Raw genomic sequence first — 21,674 nt, 5'->3', positions numbered from 1 at the left:
AAAAATGTTGAAATGTTTGGATGCCCAAAAAAGGGGTTTACAGGCATCTTAGACCCCCTAAAGTTCAGAAAATGTTGGTGGCCCAAAAACAGTGTGAGAGAGCTCTGAATGTCCCAAAAGCATTTGCAGCCTGAAAGGGGCATTAACCCACATCCTAGACCACTGAAATTCCCAAAACAAAAATATTTTTGCCACGAAAAATGGATCCTACAACCCCGAAAGTACAGAATATGTTAGCAGCCCAAAAAAGGCCTTAAAATGCATCTTAGGCCTGCAAAAATGTTGAAATCTTTGGAGGCCCAAAAAAGGGGTTTACAGGCATCGTAGACCCCCTAAAGTCTGTAAAATGTTGGTGGCCCAAAAACATTGTGAGAGATCTCTGAATGTCCCAAAAGCATTTGCAGCTTGAAAGGGGCATTAACCCGCATCCTAGACCACTGAAATTACCAAAAATATTTTTGGCACGAAAAATGCATCCTACAACCCTGAAAGTTCAGAAAATGTTAGCAGCCCAAAAAGGCCTTAAAATGCATCTTAGGCCTGCAAAAATGTTGAAATGTTTGTATGCCCAAAAAAGGGGTTTACCGGCATCGTAGACCCCCTAAAGCCCAGAAAATGTTGGTGGCCCAAAGACATTGTGAGAGAGCTCTGAATGTCCCAAAAACATTAGCAGCCCAAAAGGGGCATTAACCCAAATCCTAGACCACTGAAATTACCAAAAATATTTCTGGCACGAAAAATGCATCCTACACCCCTGAAAGTTCAGAAAATGTTAGCAGCCCAAAAAAGGCCTTAAAATGCATCTTAGGCCTGCAAAAATGTTGAAATGTTTGGATGCCCAAAAAAGGGGTTTACAGGCATGTTAGACCCCCTAAAGTTCAGAAAATGTTGGTGGCCCAAAAACAGTGTGAGAGAGCTCTGAATGTCCCAAAAGCATTTGCAGCCTGAAAGGGGCATTAACCCACATCCTAGACCACTGAAATTCCCAAAACAAAAATATTTTTGCCATGAAAAATGGATCCTACAACCCCGAAAGCACAGAATATGTTAGCAGCCCAAAAAAGGCCTTAAAATGCATCTTAGGCCTGCAAAAATGTTGAAATCTTTGGAGGCCCAAAAAAGGGGTTAACAGGCATGTTAGACCCCCTAAAGTTCAGAAAATGTTGGTGGCCCAAAAACATTGTGAGAGATCTCTGAATGTCCCAAAAACATTTACAGCCTGAAAGGGGCATTAACCCACATCCTAGACCACTGTAATTCTCCAAAATATTTTTGCCCCGAAAAATGCATCCTACATCCCCGAAAGTACAGAATATGTTAGCAGCCCAAAAAAGGCCTTAAAATGCATCTTAGGCCGGCAAAAATGTTGAAATCATTGGAGGCCCAAAAAAGGGGTTTACAGGCATCGTAGACCACCTAAAGTCCATAAAATGTTGGTGGCCCAAAAGCAGTGTGAGAGAGCTCGGAATGTCCCAAAAGCATTTGCAGCTTGAAAGGGGCATTAACCTGCATCCTAGACCACTGAAATTCCCAAAAATATTTTTACCACGAAAAATGCATCCTACCCCCCTGAAAGTACAGAATATGTTAGCAGCCCAAAAAAGGCCTTAAATGCATTTTAGGCCTGCAAAAATGTTGAAATGTTTGGAGGCCCAAAAAAAAGGTTTACAGGCATCGTAGACCCCCTAAAGTCCAGAAAATGTTGGTGGCCCAAAAACATTGTGAGAGAGCTCTGAATGTCCCAAAAACATTTGCAGCCTGAAAGGGGCATTAACCCAAATCCTAGACCACTCAAATTCCCAAAAATATTTTTGGCACGAAAAATGCATCCTAAACCCCTGAAAGTACAGAATATGTTAGCAGCCCAAAAAAGGCCTTAAATGCAATTTAGGCCTGCAAAAATGTTGAAATGTTTGGAGGCCCAAAAAAAAGGTTTACCGGCATCGTAGACCCCCTAAAGTCCAGAAAATGTTGGTGGCCCAAAGACATTGTGAGAGAGCTCTGAATGTCCCAAAAACATTAGCAGCCCAAAAGGGGCATTAACCCAAATCCTAGACCACTGAAATTACCAAAAATATTTCTGGCACGAAAAATGCATCCTACACCCCTGAAAGTTCAGAAAATGTTAGCAGCCCAAAAAAGGCCTTAAAATGCATCTTAGGCCTGCAAAAATGTTGAAATGTTTGGATGCCCAAAAAAGGGGTTTACAGGCATCGTAGACCCCCTAAAGTCCAGAAAATGTTGGTGGCCCAAAAACATTGTGAGAGAGCTCTGAATGTCCCAAAAACATTTGCAGCCTGAAAGGGGCATTAACCCAAATCCTAGACCACTGAAATTACCAAAAATATTTCTGGCACGAAAAATGCATCCTACACCCCTGAAAGTTCAGAAAATGTTAGCAGCCCAAAAAAAGGCCTTAAAATGCATCTTAGGCCTGCAAAAATGTTGAAATGTTTGGATGCCCAAAAAAGGGGTTTACAGGCATCGTAGACCCCATATAGTCCAGAATATGTCGGTGGCCCAAAAACGGTGTGAGAGAGCTCTGAATCTCCCAAAAACATTTGCAGTCTGAAAAGGACATTAACCCGCATGCTAGACCCCTGAAATTCCCAAAAATATTTTTGGCACGAAAAATGCATCCTACAACCCTGAAAGTTCAGAATATGTCAGCATTCCAAAAAAGGCCTAAAATGCATCTTAGGCCTGAAAAAATGTTGAAATCTTTGGAGGCCCAAAAAAGGGGTTTACAGGCATCGTAGACCCCCTAAAGTCTGTAAAATGTTGGTGGCCCAAAAACATTGTGAGAGATCTCTGAATGTCCCAAAAACATTTACAGCCTGAAAGGGGCATTAACCCACATCCTAGACCACTGTAATTCTCCAAAATATTTTTGCCACGAAAAATGCATCCTACATCCCCGAAAGTACAGAATATGTTAGCAGCCCAAAAAAGGCCTTAAAATGCATCTTAGGCCGGCAAAAATGTTGAAATTTGTGGAGGCCCAAAAAAGGGGTTTACAGGCATCGTAGACCACCTAAAGTCCAGAAAATGTTGGTGGCCCAAAAACGGTGTGAGAGAGCTCTGAATCTCCCAAAAACATGTGCAGTCTGAAAAGGACATTAACCCGCATGCTAGACCCCTGAAATTCCCAAAAATATTTTTGGCACGAAAAATGCATCCTACAACCCTGAAAGTTCAGAATATGTCAGCATTCCAAAAAAGGCATTAAAATGCATCTTAGGCCTGCAAAAATGTTGAAATGTTTGGATGCCCAAAAAACGGGTTTACCGGCATCGTAGACCCCCTAAAGTCCAGAAAATGTTGGTGGCCCAAAGACATTGTGAGAGAGCTCTGAATGTCCCAAAAACATTAGCAGCCCAAAAGGGGCATTAACCCAAATCCTAGACCACTGAAATTACCAAAAATATTTCTGGCACGAAAAATGCATCCTACACCCCTGAAAGTTCAGAAAATGTTAGCAGCCCAAAAAAGGCCTTAAAATGCATCTTAGGCCTGCAAAAATGTTGAAATGTTTGGATGCCCAAAAAAGGGGTTTACAGGCATCTTAGACCCCCTAAAGTTCAGAAAATGTTGGTGGCCCAAAAACAGTGTGAGAGAGCTCTGAATGTCCCAAAAGCATTTGCAGCCTGAAAGGGGCATTAACCCACATCCTAGACCACTGAAATTCCCAAAACAAAAATATTTTTGCCACGAAAAATGGATCCTACAACCCCGAAAGCACAGAATATGTTAGCAGCCCAAAAAAGGCCTTAAAATGCATCTTAGGCCTGCAAAAATGTTGAAATCTTTGGAGGCCCAAAAAAGGGGTTTACAGGCATCGTAGACCCCCTAAAGTCTGTAAAATGTTGGTGGCCCAAAAACATTGTGAGAGATCTCTGAATGTCCCAAAAACATTTACAGCCTGAAAGGGGCATTAACCCACATCCTAGACCACTGTAATTCTCCAAAATATTTTTGCCACGAAAAATGCATCCTACATCCCCGAAAGTACAGAATATGTTAGCAGCCCAAAAAAGGCCTTAAAATGCATCTTAGGCCGGCAAAAATGTTGAAATATTTGGAGGCCCAAAAAAGGGGTTTACAGGCATCGTAGACCCCCTAAAGTCCAGAAAATGTTGGTGGCCCAAAAACATTGTGAGAGAGCTCTGAATGTCCCAAAAACATTTGCAGCCTGAAAGGGGCATTAACCCAAATCCTAGACCACTCAAATTCCCAAAAATATTTTTGGCACGAAAAATGCATCCTAAACCCCTGAAAGTACAGAATATGTTAGCAGCCCAAAAAAGGCCTTAAATGCAATTTAGGCCTGCAAAAATGTTGAAATGTTTGGAGGCCCAAAAAAAAGGTTTACCGGCATCGTAGACCCCCTAAAGTCCAGAAAATGTTGGTGGCCCAAAGACATTGTGAGAGAGCTCTGAATGTCCCAAAAACATTAGCAGCCCAAAAGGGGCATTAACCCAAATCCTAGACCACTGAAATTACCAAAAATATTTCTGGCACGAAAAATGCATCCTACACCCCTGAAAGTTCAGAAAATGTTAGCAGCCCAAAAAAGGCCTTAAAATGCATCTTAGGCCTGCAAAAATGTTGAAATGTTTGGATGCCCAAAAAAGGGGTTTACAGGCATCGTAGACCCCCTAAAGTCCAGAAAATGTTGGTGGCCCAAAAACATTGTGAGAGAGCTCTGAATGTCCCAAAAACATTTGCAGCCTGAAAGGGGCATTAACCCAAATCCTAGACCACTGAAATTACCAAAAATATTTCTGGCACGAAAAATGCATCCTACACCCCTGAAAGTTCAGAAAATGTTAGCAGCCCAAAAAAAGGCCTTAAAATGCATCTTAGGCCTGCAAAAATGTTGAAATGTTTGGATGCCCAAAAAAGGGGTTTACAGGCATCGTAGACCCCATATATTCCAGAATATGTCGGTGGCCCAAAAACGGTGTGAGAGAGCTCTGAATCTCCCAAAAACATTTGCAGTCTGAAAAGGACATTAACCCGCATGCTAGACCCCTGAAATTCCCAAAAATATTTTTGGCACGAAAAATGCATCCTACAACCCTGAAAGTTCAGAATATGTCAGCATTCCAAAAAAGGCCTAAAATGCATCTTAGGCCTGAAAAAATGTTGAAATCTTTGGAGGCCCAAAAAAGGGGTTTACAGGCATCGTAGACCCCCTAAAGTCTGTAAAATGTTGGTGGCCCAAAAACATTGTGAGAGATCTCTGAATGTCCCAAAAACATTTACAGCCTGAAAGGGGCATTAACCCACATCCTAGACCACTGTAATTCTCCAAAATATTTTTGCCACGAAAAATGCATCCTACATCCCCGAAAGTACAGAATATGTTAGCAGCCCAAAAAAGGCCTTAAAATGCATCTTAGGCCGGCAAAAATGTTGAAATTTGTGGAGGCCCAAAAAAGGGGTTTACAGGCATCGTAGACCACCTAAAGTCCAGAAAATGTTGGTGGCCCAAAAACGGTGTGAGAGAGCTCTGAATCTCCCAAAAACATGTGCAGTCTGAAAAGGACATTAACCCGCATGCTAGACCCCTGAAATTCCCAAAAATATTTTTGGCACGAAAAATGCATCCTACAACCCTGAAAGTTCAGAATATGTCAGCATTCCAAAAAAGGCATTAAAATGCATCTTAGGCCTGAAAAAATGTTGAAATCTTTGGAGGCCCAAAAAAGGGGTTTACAGGCATCGTAGACCCCCTAAAGTCTGGAAAATGATGGTGGCCCAAAACATTGTGAGAGATCTCTGAATGTCCCAAAAACATTTACAGCCTGAAAGGGGCATTAACCCGCATCCTAGACCACTGAAATTCCCAAAAATATTTTTGGTACGAAAAATGCATCCTACCCCCCTGAAAGTACAGAATATGTTAGCAGCCCAAAAAAGGCCTTAAATGCATTTTAGGCCTGAAAAAATGTTGAAATCTTTGGAGGCCCAAAAAAGGGGTTTACAGGCATCGTAGACCCCCTAAAGTCTGGAAAATGTTGGTGGCCCAAAAACATTGTGAGAGATCTCTGAATGTCCCAAAAACATTTACAGCCTGAAAGGGGCATTAACCCACATCCTAGACCACTGTAATTCTCCAAAATATTTTTGCCCCGAAAAATGCATCCTACATCCCCGAAAGTACAGAATATGTTAGCAGCCCAAAAAAGGCCTTAAAATGCATCTTAGGCCGGCAAAAATGTTGAAATCTTTGGAGGCCCAAAAAAGGGGTTTACAGGCATCGTAGACCACCTAAAGTCCAGAAAATGTTGGTGGCCCAAAAGCAGTGTGAGAGAGCTCAGAATGTCCCAAAAGCATTTGCAGCTTGAAAGGGGCATTAACCCGCATCCTAGACCACTGAAATTCCCAAAAATATTTTTGGCACGAAAAATGCATCCTACAACCCTGAAAGTTCAGAAAATGTTAGCAGCCCAAAAAAGGCCTTAAAATGCATCTTAGGCCTGCAAAAATGTTGAAATCTTTGGAGGCCCAAAAAAGGGGTTTACAGGCATCGTAGACCCCCTAAAGTCTGGAAAATGTTGGTGGCCCAAAAACATTGTGAGAGATCTCTGAATGTCCCAAAAACATTTACAGCCTGAAAGGGGCATTAACCCACATCCTAGACCACTGTAATTCTCCAAAATATTTTTGCCCCGAAAAATGCATCCTACATCCCCGAAAGTACAGAATATGTTAGCAGCCCAAAAAAGGCCTTAAAATGCATTTTAGGCCTGCAAAAATATTGAAATGTTTGTATGCCCAAAAAACGGGTTTACCGGCATCGTAGACCCCCTAAAGTCCAGAAAATGTTGGTGGCCCAAAGACATTGTGAGAGAGCTCTGAATGTCCCAAAAACATTAGCAGCCCAAAAGGGGCATTAACCCAAATCCTAGACCACTGAAATTACCAATAATATTTCTGGCACGAAAAATGCATCCTACACCCCTGAAAGTTCAGAAAATGTTAGCAGCCCAAAAAAGGCCTTAAAATGCATCTTAGGCCTGCAAAAATGTTGAAATGTTTGGATGCCCAAAAAAGGGGTTTACAGGCATCTTAGACCCCCTAAAGTTCAGAAAATGTTGGTGGCCCAAAAACAGTGTGAGAGAGCTCTGAATGTCCCAAAAGCATTTGCAGCCTCTAAGGGGCATTAACCCACATCCTAGACCACTGAAATTCCCAAAACAAAAATATTTTTGCCACGAAAAATGGATCCTACAACCCCGAAAGCACAGAATATGTTAGCAGCCCAAAAAAGGCCTTAAAATGCATCTTAGGCCTGCAAAAATGTTGAAATCTTTGGAGGCCCAAAAAAGGGGTTTACAGGCATCGTAGACCCCCTAAAGTCTGTAAAATGTTGGTGGCCCAAAAACATTGTGAGAGATCTCTGAATGTCCCAAAAACATTTACAGCCTGAAAGGGGCATTAACCCACATCCTAGACCACTGTAATTCTCCAAAATATTTTTGCCACGAAAAATGCATCCTACATCCCCGAAAGTACAGAATATGTTAGCAGCCCAAAAAAGGCCTTAAAATGCATCTTAGGCCGGCAAAAATGTTGAAACATTTGGAGGCCCAAAAAAGGGGTTTACAGGCATCGTAGACCACCTAAAGTCCATAAAATGTTGGTGGCCCAAAAGCAGTGTGAGAGAGCTCGGAATGTCCCAAAAGCATTTGCAGCTTGAAAGGGGCATTAACCTGCATCCTAGACCACTGAAATTCCCAAAAATATTTTTACCACGAAAAATGCATCCTACCCCCCTGAAAGTACAGAATATGTTAGCAGCCCAAAAAAGGCCTTAAATGCATTTTAGGCCTGCAAAAATGTTGAAATGTTTGGAGGCCCAAAAAAAAGGTTTACAGGCATCGTAGACCCCCTAAAGTCCAGAAAATGTTGGTGGCCCAAAAACATTGTGAGAGAGCTCTGAATGTCCCAAAAACATTTGCAGCCTGAAAGGGGCATTAACCCAAATCCTAGACCACTCAAATTCCCAAAAATATTTTTGGCACGAAAAATGCATCCTAAACCCCTGAAAGTACAGAATATGTTAGCAGCCCAAAAAAGGCCTTAAATGCAATTTAGGCCTGCAAAAATGTTGAAATGTTTGGAGGCCCAAAAAAAAGGTTTACCGGCATCGTAGACCCCCTAAAGTCCAGAAAATGTTGGTGGCCCAAAGACATTGTGAGAGAGCTCTGAATGTCCCAAAAACATTAGCAGCCCAAAAGGGGCATTAACCCAAATCCTAGACCACTGAAATTACCAAAAATATTTCTGGCACGAAAAATGCATCCTACACCCCTGAAAGTTCAGAAAATGTTAGCAGCCCAAAAAAGGCCTTAAAATGCATCTTAGGCCTGCAAAAATGTTGAAATGTTTGGATGCCCAAAAAACGGGTTTACCGGCATCGTAGACCCCCTAAAGTCCAGAAAATGTTGGTGGCCCAAAGACATTGTGAGAGAGCTCTGAATGTCCCAAAAACATTAGCAGCCCAAAAGGGGCATTAACCCAAATCCTAGACCACTGAAATTACCAAAAATATTTCTGGCACGAAAAATGCATCCTACACCCCTGAAAGTTCAGAAAATGTTAGCAGCCCAAAAAAGGCCTTAAAATGCATCTTAGGCATGCAAAAATGTTGAAATGTTTGGATGCCCAAAAAAGGGGTTTACAGGCATCTTAGACCCCCTAAAGTTCAGAAAATGTTGGTGGCCCAAAAACAGTGTGAGAGAGCTCTGAATGTCCCAAAAGCATTTGCAGCCTGAAAGGGGCATTAACCCACATCCTAGACCACTGAAATTCCCAAAACAAAAATATTTTTGCCACGAAAAATGGATCCTACAACCCCGAAAGCACAGAATATGTTAGCAGCCCAAAAAAGGCTTTAAAATGCATCTTAGGCCTGCAAAAATGTTGAAATCTTTGGAGGCCCAAAAAAGGGGTTTACAGGCATCGTAGACCCCCTAAAGTCTGTAAAATGTTGGTGGCCCAAAAACATTGTGAGAGATCTCTGAATGTCCCAAAAACATTTACAGCCTGAAAGGGGCATTAACCCACATCCTAGACCACTGTAATTCTCCAAAATATTTTTGCCACGAAAAATGCATCCTACATCCCCGAAAGTACAGAATATGTTAGCAGCCCAAAAAAGGCCTTAAAATGCATCTTAGGCCGGCAAAAATGTTGAAATATTTGGAGGCCCAAAAAAGGGGTTTACAGGCATCGTAGACCACCTAAAGTCCATAAAATGTTGGTGGCCCAAAAGCAGTGTGAGAGAGCTCGGAATGTCCCAAAAGCATTTGCAGCTTGAAAGGGGCATTAACCTGCATCCTAGACCAGTGAAATTCCCAAAAATATTTTTACCACGAAAAATGCATCCTACCCCCCTGAAAGTACAGAATATGTTAGCAGCCCAAAAAAGGCCTTAAATGCATTTTAGGCCTGCAAAAATGTTGAAATGTTTGGAGGCCCAAAAAAAAGGTTTACAGGCATCGTAGACCCCCTAAAGTCCAGAAAATGTTGGTGGCCCAAAAACATTGTGAGAGAGCTCTGAATGTCCCAAAAACATTTGCAGCCTGAAAGGGGCATTAACCCAAATCCTAGACCACTCAAATTCCCAAAAATATTTTTGGCACGAAAAATGCATCCTAAACCCCTGAAAGTACAGAATATGTTAGCAGCCCAAAAAAGGACTTAAATGCAATTTAGGCCTGCAAAAATGTTGAAATGTTTGGAGGCCCAAAAAAAAGGTTTACCGGCATCATAGACCCCCTAAAGTCCAGAAAATGTTGGTGGCCCAAAGACATTGTGAGAGAGCTCTGAATGTCCCAAAAACATTAGCAGCCCAAAAGGGGCATTAACCCAAATCCTAGACCACTGAAATTACCAAAAATATTTCTGGCACGAAAAATGCATCCTACACCCCTGAAAGTTCAGAAAATGTTAGCAGCCCAAAAAAGGCCTTAAAATGCATCTTAGGCCTGCAAAAATGTTGAAATGTTTGGATGCCCAAAAAAGGGGTTTACAGGCATCGTAGACCCCCTAAAGTCCAGAAAATGTTGGTGGCCCAAAAACATTGTGAGAGAGCTCTGAATGTCCCAAAAACATTTGCAGCCTGAAAGGGGCATTAACCCAAATCCTAGACCACTGAAATTACCAAAAATATTTCTGGCACGAAAAATGCATCCTACACCCCTGAAAGTTCAGAAAATGTTAGCAGCCCAAAAAAAGGCCTTAAAATGCATCTTAGGCCTGCAAAAATGTTGAAATGTTTGGATGCCCAAAAAAGGGGTTTACAGGCATCGTAGACCCCATATAGTCCAGAATATGTCGGTGGCCCAAAAACGGTGTGAGAGAGCTCTGAATCTCCCAAAAACATTTGCAGTCTGAAAAGGACATTAACCCGCATGCTAGACCCCTGAAATTCCCAAAAATATTTTTGGCACGAAAAATGCATCCTACAACCCTGAAAGTTCAGAATATGTCAGCATTCCAAAAAAGGCCTAAAATGCATCTTAGGCCTGAAAAAATGTTGAAATCTTTGGAGGCCCAAAAAAGGGGTTTACAGGCATCGTAGACCCCCTAAAGTCTGTAAAATGTTGGTGGCCCAAAAACATTGTGAGAGATCTCTGAATGTCCCAAAAACATTTACAGCCTGAAAGGGGCATTAACCCACATCCTAGACCACTGTAATTCTCCAAAATATTTTTGCCACGAAAAATGCATCCTACATCCCCGAAAGTACAGAATATGTTAGCAGCCCAAAAAAGGCCTTAAAATGCATCTTAGGCCGGCAAAAATGTTGAAATTTGTGGAGGCCCAAAAAAGGGGTTTACAGGCATCGTAGACCACCTAAAGTCCAGAAAATGTTGGTGGCCCAAAAACGGTGTGAGAGAGCTCTGAATCTCCCAAAAACATGTGCAGTCTGAAAAGGACATTAACCCGCATGCTAGACCCCTGAAATTCCCAAAAATATTTTTGGCACGAAAAATGCATCCTACAACCCTGAAAGTTCAGAATATGTCAGCATTCCAAAAAAGGCATTAAAATGCATCTTAGGCCTGAAAAAATGTTGAAATCTTTGGAGGCCCAAAAAAGGGGTTTACAGGCATCGTAGACCCCCTAAAGTCTGGAAAATGATGGTGGCCCAAAAACATTGTGAGAGATCTCTGAATGTCCCAAAAACATTTACAGCCTGAAAGGGGCATTAACCCGCATCCTAGACCACTGAAATTCCCAAAAATATTTTTGGTACGAAAAATGCATCCTACCCCCCTGAAAGTACAGAATATGTTAGCAGCCCAAAAAAGGCCTTAAATGCATTTTAGGCCTGAAAAAATGTTGAAATCTTTGGAGGCCCAAAAAAGGGGTTTACAGGCATCGTAGACCCCCTAAAGTCTGGAAAATGTTGGTGGCCCAAAAACATTGTGAGAGATCTCTGAATGTCCCAAAAACATTTACAGCCTGAAAGGGGCATTAACCCACATCCTAGACCACTGTAATTCTCCAAAATATTTTTGCCCCGAAAAATGCATCCTACATCCCCGAAAGTACAGAATATGTTAGCAGCCCAAAAAAGGCCTTAAAATGCATCTTAGGCCGGCAAAAATGTTGAAATCTTTGGAGGCCCAAAAAAGGGGTTTACAGGCATCATAGACCACCTAAAGTCCAGAAAATGTTGGTGGCCCAAAAGCAGTGTGAGAGAGCTCAGAATGTCCCAAAAGCATTTGCAGCTTGAAAGGGGCATTAACCCGCATCCTAGACCACTGAAATTCCCAAAAATATTTTTGGCACGAAAAATGCATCCTACATCCCCGAAAGTACAGAATATGTTAGCAGCCCAAAAAAGGCCTTAAATGCAATTTAGGCCTGCAAAAATGTTGAAATGTTTGGAGGCCCAAAAAAAAGGTTTACCGGCATCGTAGACCCCCTAAAATCCAGAAAATGTTGGTGGCCCAAAGACATTGTGAGAGAGCTCTGAATGTCCCAAAAACATTAGCAGCCCAAAAGGGGCATTAACCCAAATCCTAGACCACTGAAATTACCAAAAATATTTCTGGCACGAAAAATGCATCCTACATCCCCGAAAGTACAGAATATGTTAGCAGCCCAAAAAAGGCCTTAAAATGCATCTTAGGCCGGCAAAAATGTTGAAATTTGTGGAGGCCCAAAAAAGGGGTTTACAGGCATCGTAGACCACCTAAAGTCCAGAAAATGTTGGTGGCCCAAAAACGGTGTGAGAGAGCTCTGAATCTCCCAAAAACATGTGCAGTCTGAAAAGGACATTAAGCCGCATGCTAGACCCCTGAAATTCCCAAAAATATTTTTGGCACGAAAAATGCATCCTACAACCCTGAAAGTTCAGAATATGTCAGCATTCCAAAAAAGGCATTAAAATGCATCTTAGGCCTGAAAAAATGTTGAAATCTTTGGAGGCCCAAAAAAGGGGTTTACAGGCATCGTAGACCCCCTAAAGTCTGGAAAATGATGGTGGCCCAAAAACATTGTGAGAGATCTCTGAATGTCCCAAAAACATTTACAGCCTGAAAGGGGCATTAACCCGCATCCTAGACCACTGAAATTCCCAAAAATATTTTTGGTACGAAAAATGCATCCTACCCCCCTGAAAGTACAGAATATGTTAGCAGCCCAAAAAAGGCCTTAAATGCATTTTAGGCCTGAAAAAATGTTGAAATCTTTGGAGGCCCAAAAAAGGGGTTTACAGGCATCGTAGACCCCCTAAAGTCTGGAAAATGTTGGTGGCCCAAAAACATTGTGAGAGATCTCTGAATGTCCCAAAAACATTTACAGCCTGAAAGGGGCATTAACCCACATCCTAGACCACTGTAATTCTCCAAAATATTTTTGCCCCGAAAAATGCATCCTACATCCCCGAAAGTACAGAATATGTTAGCAGCCCAAAAAAGGCCTTAAAATGCATCTTAGGCCGGCAAAAATGTTGAAATCTTTGGAGGCCCAAAAAAGGGGTTTACAGGCATCATAGACCACCTAAAGTCCAGAAAATGTTGGTGGCCCAAAAGCAGTGTGAGAGAGCTCAGAATGTCCCAAAAGCATTTGCAGCTTGAAAGGGGCATTAACCCGCATCCTAGACCACTGAAATTCCCAAAAATATTTTTGGCACGAAAAATGCATCCTACATCCCCGAAAGTACAGAATATGTTAGCAGCCCAAAAAAGGCCTTAAATGCAATTTAGGCCTGCAAAAATGTTGAAATGTTTGGAGGCCCAAAAAAAAGGTTTACCGGCATCGTAGACCCCCTAAAATCCAGAAAATGTTGGTGGCCCAAAGACATTGTGAGAGAGCTCTGAATGTCCCAAAAACATTAGCAGCCCAAAAGGGGCATTAACCCAAATCCTAGACCACTGAAATTACCAAAAATATTTCTGGCACGAAAAATGCATCCTACACCCCTGAAAGTTCAGAAAATGTTAGCAGCCCAAAAAAGGCCTTAAAATGCATCTTAGGCCTGCAAAAATGTTGAAATGTTTGGATGCCCAAAAAAGGGGTTTACAGGCATCTTAGACCCCCTAAAGTTCAGAAAATGTTGGTGGCCCAAAAACAGTGTGAGAGAGCTCTGAATGTCCCAAAAGCATTTGCAGCCTGAAAGGGGCATTAACCCACATCCTAGACCACTGAAATTCCCAAAACAAAAATATTTTTGCCACGAAAAATGGATCCTACAACCCCGAAAGCACAGAATATGTTAGCAGCCCAAAAAAGGCCTTAAAATGCATCTTAGGCCTGCAAAAATGTTGAAATCTTTGGAGGCCCAAAAAAGGGGTTTACAGGCATCGTAGACCCCCTAAAGTCTGTAAAATGTTGGTGGCCCAAAAACATTGTGAGAGATCTCTGAATGTCCCAAAAACATTTACAGCCTGAAAGGGGCATTAACCCACATCCTAGACCACTGTAATTCTCCAAAATATTTTTGCCACGAAAAATGCATCCTACATCCCCGAAAGTACAGAATATGTTAGCAGCCCAAAAAAGGCCTTAAAATGCATCTTAGGCCGGCAAAAATGTTGAAATATTTGGAGGCCCAAAAAAGGGGTTTACAGGCATCGTAGACCACCTAAAGTCCATAAAATGTTGGTGGCCCAAAAGCAGTGTGAGAGAGCTCGGAATGTCCCAAAAGCATTTGCAGCTTGAAAGGGGCATTAACCTGCATCCTAGACCTCTGAAATTCCCAAAAATATTTTTACCACGAAAAATTCATCCTACCCCCCTGAAAGTACAGAATATGTTAGCAGCCCAAAAAAGGCCTTAAATGCATTTTAGGCCTGCAAAAATGTTGAAATGTTTGGAGGCCCAAAAAAAAGGTTTACAGGCATCGTAGACCCCCTAAAGTCCAGAAAATGTTGGTGGCCCAAAAACATTGTGAGAGAGCTCTGAATGTCCCAAAAACATTTGCAGCCTGAAAGGGGCATTAACCCGCATCCTAGACGACTGAAATTACCAAAAATATTTTTGGCACGAAAAATGCATCCTACAACCCTGAAAGTTCAGAAAATGTTAGCAGCCCAAAAAGGCCTTAAAATGCATTTTAGGCCTGCAAAAATGTTGAAATGTTTGTATGCCCAAAAAACGGGTTTACCGGCATCGTAGACCCCCTAAAGTCCAGAAAATGTTGGTGGCCCAAAGACATTGTGAGAGAGCTCTGAATGTCCCAAAACCATTAGCAGCCCAAAAGGGGCATTAACCCAAATCCTAGACCACTGAAATTACCAAAAATATTTCTGGCACGAAAAATGCATCCTACACCCCTGAAAGTTCAGAAAATGTTAGCAGCCCAAAAAAGGCCTTAAAATGCATCTTAGGCCTGCAAAAATGTTGAAATGTTTGGATGCCCAAAAAAGGGGTTTACAGGCATCTTAGACCCCCTAAAGTTCAGAAAATGTTGGTGGCCCAAAAACAGTGTGAGAGAGCTCTGAATGTCCCAAAAGCATTTGCAGCCTGAAAGGGGCATTAACCCACATCCTAGACCACTGAAATTCCCAAAACAAAAATATTTTTGCCACGAAAAATGGATCCTACAACCCCGAAAGCACAGAATATGTTAGCAGCCCAAAAAAGGCCTTAAAATGCATCTTAGGCCTGCAAAAATGTTGAAATCTTTGGAGGCCCAAAAAAGGGGTTTACAGGCATCGTAGACCCCCTAAAGTCTGGAAAATGTTGGTGGCCCAAAAACATTGTGAGAGATCTCTGAATGTCCCAAAAACATTTACAGCCTGAAAGGGGCATTAACCCACATCCTAGACCACTGTAATTCTCCAAAATATTTTTGCCCCGAAAAATGCATCCTACATCCCCGAAAGTACAGAATATGTTAGCAGCCCAAAAAAGGCCTTAAAATGCATCTTAGGCCTGCAAAAATATTGAAATGTTTGTATGCCCAAAAAACGGGTTTACCGGCATCGTAGACCCCCTAAAGTCCAGAAAATGTTGGTGGCCCAAAGACATTGTGAGAGAGCTCTGAATGTCCCAAAAACATTAGCAGCCCAAAAGGGGCATTAACCCAAATCCTAGACCACTGAAATTACCAAAAATATTTCTGGCACGAAAAATGCATCCTACACCCCTGAAAGTTCAGAAAATGTTAGAAGCCCAAAAAAGGCCTTAAAATGCATCTTAGGCCTGCAAAAATGTTGAAATGTTTGGATGCCCAAAAAAGGGGTTTACAGGCATCGTAGACCCCCTAAAGTCTGTAAAATGTTGGTGGCCCAAAAACATTGTGAGAGAGCTCTGAATGTCCCAAAAGCATTTGCAGCCTGAAAGGGGCATTAACCCACATCCTAGACCACTGAAATTCCCAAAACAAAAATATTTTTGCCACGAAAAATGGATCCTACAACCCCGAAAGCACAGAATATGTTAGCAGCCCAAAAAAGGCCTTAAAATGCATCTTAGGCCTGCAAAAATGTTGAAATCTTTGGAGGCCCAAAAAAGGGGTTTACAGGCATCGTAGACCCCCTAAAGTCTGTAAAATGTTGGTGGCCCAAAAACATTGTGAGAGATCTCTGAATGTCCCAAAAACATTTACAGCCTGAAAGGGGCATTAACCCACATCCTAGACCACTGAAATTCCCAAAAATATTTTTGGCACGAAAAATGCATCCTACAACCCTGAAAGTTCAGAAAATGTTAGCAGCCCAAAAAAGGCCTTAAAATGCATCTTAGGCCTGCAAAAATGTTGAAATCTTTGGAGGCCCAAAAAAGGGGTTTACAGGCATCGTAGACCCCCTAAAGTCTGGAAAATGTTGGTGGCCCAAAAACATTGTGAGAGATCTCTGAATGTCCCAAAAACATTTACAGCCTGAAAGGGGCATTAACCCACATCCTAGACCACTGTAATTCTCCAAAATATTTTTGCCCCGAAAAATGCATCCTACATCCCCGAAAGTACAGAATATGTTAGCAGCCCAAAAAAGGCCTTAAAATGCATCTTAGGCCTGCAAAAATATTGAAATGTTTGTATGCCCAAAAAACGGGTTTACCGGCATCGTAGACCCCCTAAAGTCCAGAAAATGTTGGTGGCCCAAAGACATTGTGAGAGAGCTCTGAATGTCCCAAAAACATTAGCAGCCCAAAAGGGGCATTAACCCAAATCCTAGACCACTGAAATTACCAAAAATATTTCTGGCACGAAAAATGCATCCTACACCCCTGAAAGTTCAGAAAATGTTAGAAGCCCAAAAAAGGCCTTAAAATGCATCTTAGGCCTGCAAAAATGTTGAAATGTTTGGATGCCCAAAAAAGGGGTTTACAGGCATCGTAGACCCCCTAAAGTCTGTAAAATGTTGGTGGCCCAAAAACATTGTGAGAGAGCTCTGAATGTCCCAAAAGCATTTGCAGCCTGAAAGGGGCATTAACCCACATCCTAGACCACTGAAATTCCCAAAACAAAAATATTTTTGCCACGAAAAATGGATCCTACAACCCCGAAAGCACAGAATATGTTAGCAGCCCAAAAAAGGCCTTAAAATGCATCTTAGGCCTGCAAAAATGTTGAAATCTTTGGAGGCCCAAAAAAGGGGTTTACAGGCATCGTAGACCCCCTAAAGTCTGTAAAATGTTGGTGGCCCAAAAACATTGTGAGAGATCTCTGAATGTCCCAAAAACATTTACAGCCTGAAAGGGGCATTAACCCACATCCTAGACCACTGTAATTCTCCAAAATATTTTTGCCACGAAAAATGCATCCTACATCCCCGAAAGTACAGAATATGTTAGCAGCCCAAAAAAGGCCTTAAAATGCATCTTAGGCCGGCAAAAATGTTGAAACATTTGGAGGCCCAAAAAAGGGGTTTACAGGCATCGTAGACCACCTAAAGTCCATAAAATGTTGGTGGCCCAAAAGCAGTGTGAGAGAGCTCGGAATGTCCCAAAAGCATTTGCAGCTTGAAAGGGGCATTAACCTGCATCCTAGACCACTGAAATTCCCAAAAATATTTTTACCACGAAAAATGCATCCTACCCCCCTGAAAGTACAGAATATGTTAGCAGCCCAAAAAAGGCCTTAAATGCATTTTAGGCCTGCAAAAATGTTGAAATGTTTGGAGGCCCAAAAAAAAGGTTTACAGGCATCGTAGACCCCCTAAAGTCCAGAAAATGTTGGTGGCCCAAAAACATTGTGAGAGAGCTCTGAATGTCCCAAAAACATTTGCAGCCTGAAAGGGGCATTAACCCGCATCCTAGACGACTGAAATTACCAAAAATATTTTTGGCACGAAAAATGCATCCTACAACCCTGAAAGTTCAGAAAATGTTAGCAGCCCAAAAAGGCCTTAAAATGCATCTTAGGCCTGCAAAAATGTTGAAATGTTTGTATGCCCAAAAAACGGGTTTACCGGCATCGTAGACCCCCTAAAGTCCAGAAAATGTTGGTGGCCCAAAGACATTGTGAGAGAGCTCTGAATGTCCCAAAAACATTAGCAGCCCAAAAGGGGCATTAACCCAAATCCTAGACCACTGAAATTACCAAAAATATTTCTGGCACGAAAAATGCATCCTACACCCCTGAAAGTTCAGAAAATGTTAGCAGCCCAAAAAAGGCCTTAAAATGCATCTTAGGCCTGCAAAAATGTTGAAATGTTTGGATGCCCAAAAAAGGGGTTTACAGGCATCTTAGACCCCCTAAAGTTCAGAAAATGTTGGTGGCCCAAAAACAGTGTGAGAGAGCTCTGAATGTCCCAAAAGCATTTGCAGCCTGAAAGGGGCATTAACCCACATCCTAGACCACTGAAATTCCCAAAACAAAAATATTTTTGCCACGAAAAATGGATCCTACAACCCCGAAAGCACAGAATATGTTAGCAGCCCAAAAAAGGCCTTAAAATGCATCTTAGGCCTGCAAAAATGTTGAAATCTTTGGAGGCCCAAAAAAGGGGTTTACAGGCATCGTAGACCCCCTAAAGTCTGTAAAATGTTGGTGGCCCAAAAACATTGTGAGAGATCTCTGAATGTCCCAAAAACATTTACAGCCTGAAAGGGGCATTAACCCACATCCTAGACCACTGTAATTCTCCAAAATATTTTTGCCACGAAAAATGCATCCTACATCCCCGAGAGTACAGAATATGTTAGCAGCCCAAAAAAGGCCTTAAAATGCATCTTAGGCCGGCAAAAATGTTGAAATATTTGGAGGCCCAAAAAAGGGGTTTACAGGCATCGTAGACCACCTAAAGTCCATAAAATGTTGGTGGCCCAAAAGCAGTGTGAGAGAACTCGGAATGTCCCAAAAGCATTTGCAGCTTGAAAGGGGCATTAACCTGCATCCTACACCACTGAAATTCCCAAAAATATTTTTACCACGAAAAATGCATCCTACCCCCCTGAAAGTACAGAATATGTTAGCAGCCCAAAAAAGGCCTTAAATGCATTTTAGGCCTGCAAAAATGTTGAAATGTTTGGAGGCCCAAAAAAAAGGTTTACAGGCATCGTAGACCCCCTAAAGTCCAGAAAATGTTGGTGGCCCAAAAACATTGTGAGAGAGCTCTGAATGTCCCAAAAACATTTGCAGCCTGAAAGGGGCATTAACCCAAATCCTATACCACTGAAATTACCAAAAATATTTCTGGCACGAAAAATGCATCCTACACCCCTGAAAGTTCAGAAAATGTTAGCAGCCCAAAAAGGCCTTAAAATGCATCTTAGGCCTGCAAAAATGTTGAAATGTTTGTATGCCCAAAAAACGGGTTTACCGGCATCGTAGACCCCCTAAAGTCCAGAAAATGTTGGTGGCCCAAAGACATTGTGAGAGAGCTCTGAATGTCCCAAAAACATTAGCAGCCCAAAAGGGGCATTAACCCAAATCCTAGACCACTGAAATTACCAAAAATATTTCTGGCACGAAAAATGCATCCTACACCCCTGAAAGTTCAGAAAATGTTAGCAGCCCAAAAAAGGCCTTAAAATGCATCTTAGGCCTGCAAAAATGTTGAAATGTTTGGATGCCCAAAAAAGGGGTTTACAGGCATCTTAGACCCCCTAAAGTTCAGAAAATGTTGGTGGCCCAAAAACAGTGTGAGAGAGGTCTGAATGTCCCAAAAGCATTTGCAGCCTGAAAGGGGCATTAACCCACATCCTAGACCACTGAAATTCCCAAAACAAAAATATTTTTGCCACGAAAAATGGATCCTACAACCCCGAAAGCACAGAATATGTTAGCAGCCCAAAAAAGGCCTTAAAATGCATCTTAGGCCTGCAAAAATGTTGAAATCTTTGGAGGCCCAAAAAAGGGGTTTACAGGCATCGTAGACCCCCTAAAGTCTGTAAAATGTTGGTGGCCCAAAAACATTGTGAGAGATCTCTGAATGTCCCAAAAACATTTACAGCCTGAAAGGGGCATTAACCCGCATCCTAGACCACTGAAATTCCCAAAAATATTTTTGGCACAAAAAATGCATCCTACATCCCCGAAAGTACAGAATATGTTAGCAGCCCAAAAAAGGCCTTAAATGCAATTTAGGCCTGCAAAAATGTTGAAATGTTTGGAGGCCCAAAAAAAAGGTTTACCGGCATCGTAGACCCCCTAAAATCCAGAAAATGTTGGTGGCCCAAAGACATTGTGAGAGAGCTCTGAATGTCCCAAAAACATTAGCAGCCCAAAAGGGGCATTAACCCAAATCCTAGACCACTGAAATTACCAAAAATATTTCTGGCACGAAAAATGCATCCTACACCCCTGAAAGTTCAGAAAATGTTAGCAGCCCAAAAAGGCCTTAAAATGCATCTTAGGCCTGCAAAAATGTTGAAATGTTTGGATGCCCAAAAAAGGGGTTAACAGGCATCGAAGACCCCTAAAGTCCAGAATATGTCGGTGGCCCAAAAAACGGTGTGAGAGAGCTCTGAATCTCCCAAAAACATTTGCAGTCTGAAAAGGACATTAACCCGCATGCTAGACCCCTGAAATTCCCAAAAATATTTTTGGCACGAAAAATGCATCCTACAACCCTGAAAGTTCAGAATATGTCAGCATTCCAAAAAAAGGCATTAAAATGCATCTTAGGCCTGAAAAAATGTTGAAATCTTTGGAGGCCCAAAAAAGGGGTTTACAGGCATCGTAGACCCCCTAAAGTCTGGAAAATGATGGTGGCCCAAAAACATTGTGAGAGATCTCTGAATGTCCCAAAAACAATTACAGCCTGAAAGGGGCATTAACCCGCATCCTAGACCACTGAAATTCCCAAAAATATTTTTGGTACGAAAAATGCATCCTACCCCCCTGAAAGTACAGAATATGTTAGCAGCCCAAAAAAGGCCTTAAATGCATTTTAGGCCTGAAAAAATGTTGAAATCTTTGGAGGCCCAAAAAAGGGGTTTACAGGCATCGTAGACCCCCTAAAGTCTGGAAAATGTTGGTGGCCCAAAAACATTGTGAGAGATCTCTGAATGTCCCAAAAACATTTACAGCCTGAAAGGGGCATTAACCCACATCCTAGACAACTGTAATTCTCCAAAACATTTTTGCCACGAAAAATGCATCCTATATCCCCGAAAGTACAGAATATGTTAGCAGCCCAAAAAAGGCCTTAAAATGCATCTTAGGCCGGCAAAAATGTTGAAATCTTTGGAGGCCCAAAAAAGGGGTTTACAGGCATCGTAGACCACCTAAAGTCCAGAAAATGTTGGTGGCCCAAAAGCAGTGTGAGAGAGCTCAGAATGTCCCAAAAGCATTTGCAGCTTGAAAGGGGCATTAACCCGCATCCTAGACCACTGAAATTCCCAAAAATATTTTTGGCACGAAAAATGCATCCTACATCCCCGAAAGTACAGAATATGTTAGCAGCCAAAAAAAGGCCTTAAAATGCATCTTAGGCCGGCAAAAATGTTGAAATCTTTGGAGGCCCAAAAAAGGGGTTTACAGACATCGTAGACCCCCTAAAGTCCAGAAAATGTTGGTGGCCCAAAAACATTGTGAGAGAGCTCTGAATGTCCCAAAAACATTTGCAGCCTGAAAGGGGCATTAACCCAAATCCTAGACCACTGAAATTCCCAAAAATATTTTTGGCACGAAAAATGCATCCTAAACCCCTGAAAGTACAGAATATGTTAGCAGCCCAAAAAAGGCCTTAAATGCAATTTAGGCCTGCAAAAATGTTGAAATGTTTGGAGGCCCAAAAAAAAGGTTTACC

The sequence above is a fragment of the Ambystoma mexicanum genome, chromosome 8 (assembly GCF_040938575.1).
Source record: "Ambystoma mexicanum isolate Mex_15411 chromosome 8, UKY_AmexF1_1, whole genome shotgun sequence".
NCBI lineage: Eukaryota > Metazoa > Chordata > Amphibia > Caudata > Ambystomatidae > Ambystoma > Ambystoma mexicanum.
Note: the sequence above shows the minus strand (reverse complement) of the source record.